Consider the following 5,000-nt stretch of genomic DNA (forward strand, 5'->3'; position numbering starts at 1 on the left):
GTCTGACCCCGTGTCTCTCCCCTCTCCCCTTATTTAACGCCTGGGTCATGTGGTACGCTCCAGCCAATCCTCAACAGCCTGCGCCGAATGTTCCAGATTCACCCCCATCAACTCCCGGGACCACGCCCCCGACTTGTCTTCCCATTGGCTGAGGCCAAGAGCAGCAGAACCAATCACCTCGCTGACATCCCGTGATCACGCGGGGCCATGCTCCCAGGCTCTCCCCCCATTGGCTGTAAAGCGGGACCGGCAAAGCCGATCACCCCGTGAATCCGACATAGGCTCTTATTACACTACTATAGAGACATCTATAGAGTTGTAGAGACTACTACTACTACTATAGAGACAAAAAACAATCATCATATTTCGCTACTGGCAAATGAGGTTCCCATGGTGTAGATGCTTCACCCCGAGCTCTCATACTCTGATGGTGCGTTGTCTTTGAGTTGTGCGCCTTTTGGCGTCATCTGGTCCAACACCATGTGAGACTAGGCTCTAAGGAAAGCTGTCTCGGGTGTGGACCAATCAACTTCAAGGACAGCGCATACATTATCAAGAGTTGTGTTTTTTGTTTGCATTACGACTGCAGGTATTGTGGTCTATGCAAACATGACTCCTTGTGTAATAAAGGTGTCAGTTTTGTTGCCAGATAGAAGGGTAGTGGTAACTTCTTAATTACGATAAGTGCCTCCGGAACCCATTACACCTGCATTACCTCATTTGACCCTGACCGTTTACCGAGCGGGGAAACCCGTGTTTTCGATCCGCTCTCTCGCAGATCGCCGAACAGCGAGTAGTTATTGCCACTACACAGGTGTAGAGGTGTTACGTAGAGGGGTGTAGCAAGCCGTTACATCACGGTCCGTGTGTGGGGTGTCTACATCAACGTCTGCATACAGCCCCGCCCCTCGGGGGGCAGATGGGTATATAAGGCGGCGCGCGAGAGAGCTCGAGGCAGTCGTTGGAGCAGAAGAGCCAGTGAAGACTGAGGACCAGTTAGCTAGCCACTCACTCAGTCACTCAGTCACTCAGTCACTCACTCAGTCACTCACTCACTCAGTCACTCACCACTCACTCACCATACAGGTTACTCACTCACTCACCCACCCACTCAGCCACACACTCACCTACTCACTCACCTACTCACTCACCCACTCACCTACTCACCTACACACTCACCCACTCACTCACCTACACACTCACCTACACACTCACCCACTCACTCACCTACTCACTCACCTACTCACTCACCCACTCACTCACCTACTCATTCACCTACTCACCTCCACACTCACCCACTCACTCACCTACTCACTCACCTACTCACCCACGCACCCACTCACTCACCTACTCACTCACCTACTCACCCATGCACCCACTCACTCACCTACTAAGAGTACCAGCTAGCCAGCCCTGGGACTACTACCCTGACTCGCTGCTCTTGTAAGAGCCGGGCAGGGCAAGCCAGGGGCGACCTCAGAGCAGCAGCGAGGTCTGTGTCCTTGTGAGGGCCAGGCTCGTGTGGCTGAGGGTCGGACCTGAGCCGAAGCGGGGCCTGGTGAGTTAGCCTCTATAGGATGTTCTGGGTTAGAGGGGTGAAGGAGTTAACGGGGAAACGTTAGCCGAGGGACACTGCCTCGGATAGACCGGGTGAAGGGGCCGTTACCCCTTCCTGTGTTAGGGTGCGCTACGTGCTGTATAGCAGAGGTGTGGACTCGAGTCATGTGACTTGGACTCGAGTCAGACTCGAGTCATGAATTTGATGACTTGCGACTCGACTTGGACTTGCATAACAATGACTTTGTCCCACCTATGAGATGTGGACTCGAGTCATGTGACTTGGACTCGAGTCAGACTCGAGTCATGAATTTGATTACTTGCGACTCGACTTGGACTTGCATAACAATGACTTTGTCCCACCTCTGAGATGTGGACTCGAGTCATGTGACTTGGACTCGAGTCAGACTCGAGTCATGAATTTGATTACTTGCGACTCGACTTGGACTTGCATAACAATGACTTTGTCCCACCTCTGCTGTATAGTAGCCATTGCTAATAAATACGCGTTGACTCCCTCGACGTCTCCTGCGCTACTTACGCCGTTACATAGGTCTAGAGCCTGCTACGCCTTCCGTCTGCAGGCGTACGAGACTTCCTGAGACGTACCGTCGAGTTCTGCCGGAGACACGGATACGTGGAGACCATCACGGGCAGACGCAGACTGCTGCCAGACATCCTGTCCACGGACGCGGGGACACGGGCACAGGTACGGGGAGACACGCGGGGAGACGCGGCGGAGACGCGGGGGAGACGTGGGGGAGATACGGGGAGACGCGGGGAGACGCTGGGATACGGGGGAGACACGGGGAGACACAGGGAGATGTTGGGGAGACACTGGGAGACACGGGGAGACGCGGGGGAGACGCGGGAGAAACGCGGGGGAGACACTGGGGAGACACGGGAGAGACACGGGGGGAGACACGGGGGGAGACACGGTGAGACACGGGGAGACACGGTGAGACACGGGAGGAGACACGGGGGGAAACACGGGGGAGACACGGGGGAGACACGGGAGAGACACGGGGGGAGACACGGGGGGAGACACGGGGGAGACACGGTGAGACACGGGGAGACACGGGGAGATGTTGGGGAGACGCGGGGAGACGCGGGGAGAGGCGGTGAGACACGGGGAGACACGGGGAGATGTTGGGGAGATGTTGGGGAGACGCGGGTAGACTTTTCCTCCTCCTGGTGTCCTCCCCCCTCCTCCCCCCCCCCTCCCCCCCTCTCCCCCCCCCCCTCCCCCCCCTCCCCCCCCTCCTACCCCCCCCCCCAGGCGGAGCGCCAGGCGGTGAACTCTGTGGTGCAGGGCTCTGCGAGTGACGTGGTGAAGGCGGCCTGCGTTGCCGTGCAGGAGGCGCTCCAGGCGGCCTTCCCCCTCGCCCGCCCCTCCCTCGCTCACCCCCTCCTCGCCGCCACTACAGCGGCCCCCCCCCCTCGCCGCCACTACAGCGGCCCCCCCCCCTCGCCACTACAGCGGCCCCCCCCCCTCACCACTACACCGGCCCCCCCCCTCGCCGCCACTACAGCGGCCCCCTCCTTCGACGCCACCACTACAGCGGCCCCCCCCCTCGCCGCCACCACTACATCGGCCCCCCCCCCTCGCCGCCACCACTACAGCGGCCCCCCCCCTCGACGCAGACAGCCATGACGGTCAGTGCTGGGGAGGAGCCATGGGGGAGGAGCCATGGGGGGAAGAGCCATGGGGGGGAGGAGCCATGGGGGGGAGAGGAGCCATGGGGGGGAGGAGCCATGGGGGGGGAGCCATGGGGGGAGAGGAGCCATGGGGGGGAGGAGCCATGGGGGGGAGGAGCCATGGGGGGGAGGAGCCATGGGGGGGAGGAGCCATGGGGGGGAGGAACCATGGGGGGTGGGAGGAGCCATGGGGGGGAGCCATGGGGGGGAGCCATGGGGGGGGAGGAGCCATGGGGGGGGAGGAGCCATGGGGGGTGGGAGGAGCCATGGGGGGAGGAGCCATGGGGGGGAGGAGCCATGGGGGGAGGAACCATGGGGGGTGGGAGGAGCCATGGGGGGAGGAGCCATGGGGGGTGGGAGGAGCCATGGGGGGGAGGAGCCATGGGGTGGAGGAGCCATGGGGGGTTGGGAGGAGCCATGGGGGGGCATGGGGGGTTCATGGGGGATGTCCGGAGCAACGTTCCACAGACAAAGCCCCCCGTGTAGCCTCTAACAGACTGTAGGGGCAAGTGGTGTTAGTAGTGGCGAGTAGCAGCTGCAGCAGCGGTGCCTATGAAGGCTACCGGCACTCACCTACCAACTCACCCACCCACTCACCCACCCACCCACTCGCCCACCCACCCACCCACCCACTCGCCCACCCACCCACCCACCCACCCACTCTCGCCCACCCACCCACTCGCCCACCCACCCACTCGCCCACCCACCCACCCACTCGCCCACCCACCCACCCACTCGCCCACCCACCCACTCGCCCACCCACCCACTCGCCCACCCACCCACTCGCCCACCCACCCACTCGCCCACCCACCCACTCGCCCACCCACCCACTCGCCCACCCACCCACTCGCCCACCCACCCACTCGCTCACCCACTCACTCGCCCACTCACTCGCCCACTCACCCACCCACCCACCCACCCACTCACTCACCCACCCACCCACTCACCCACCCACTCACCCACCCACTCACCCACTCACTCACCCACCCACTCACCCACTCACCCACTCACCCACCCACCCACTCACCCACCCACCCACTCACTCACCCACCCACCCACCCACCCACCCACCCACTCACCCACCCACCCACCCACTCACTCACTCACCCACCCACCCACCCACCCACCCACCCACTCACCCACCCACCCACCCACCCACCCACCCACTCACTCACTCACTCATTCACCCACCCACCCACTCACCCACCCACCCACTCACCCACCCACCCACCCACTCACCCACCCCACTCACCCACTCACCCACCCACTCACTCACCCACCCACCCACTCACTCACCCACCCACCCACCCACTCACTCACCCACTCACTCACTCACTCACCCACTCACCCACCCACCCACTCACTCACCCACTCACCCACTCACCCACTCACCCACCCACCCACCCACCCACTCACTCACCCACCCACCCACCCACTCACCCACCCACTCACCCACCCACTCACCCACTCACTCACCCACCCACTCACCCACTCACCCACCCACCCACTCACCCACCCACCCACTCACCCACCCACCCACTCACTCACTCACTCACTCACCCACTCACCCACCCACCCACCCACTCACTCACCCACTCACCCACTCACCCACCCACCCACCCACCCACTCACCCACCCACCCACTCACTCACCCACCCACCCACCCACCCACTCACCCACCCACTCACCCACCCACCCACCCACTCACTCACCCACTCACCCACCCACCCACTCACTCACTCACC

General features: G+C 62.4%; 1 long non-coding RNA gene across 1 annotated transcript in view; it reads left to right on the forward strand.

Moving 5' to 3' along the window:
* The first annotated feature begins 3,064 nt into the window (after positions 1-3,064).
* The window catches only part of LOC144740825 (uncharacterized), a 4,626-nt gene continuing 2,690 nt past the window's right edge, over positions 3,065-5,000 (forward strand). Inside the window, exon 1 of the long non-coding RNA XR_013589787.1 lies at positions 3,065-3,213. This is a non-coding gene — a long non-coding RNA (uncharacterized LOC144740825). The remainder of the gene's footprint in view (positions 3,214-5,000) is intronic.

Source organism: Lampetra planeri, unplaced genomic scaffold (genome assembly GCF_965212315.1).
Source record: "Lampetra planeri unplaced genomic scaffold, kcLamPlan1.2.h2 scaffold_311, whole genome shotgun sequence".
Taxonomy (NCBI): Eukaryota; Metazoa; Chordata; class Hyperoartia; order Petromyzontiformes; family Petromyzontidae; genus Lampetra; species Lampetra planeri.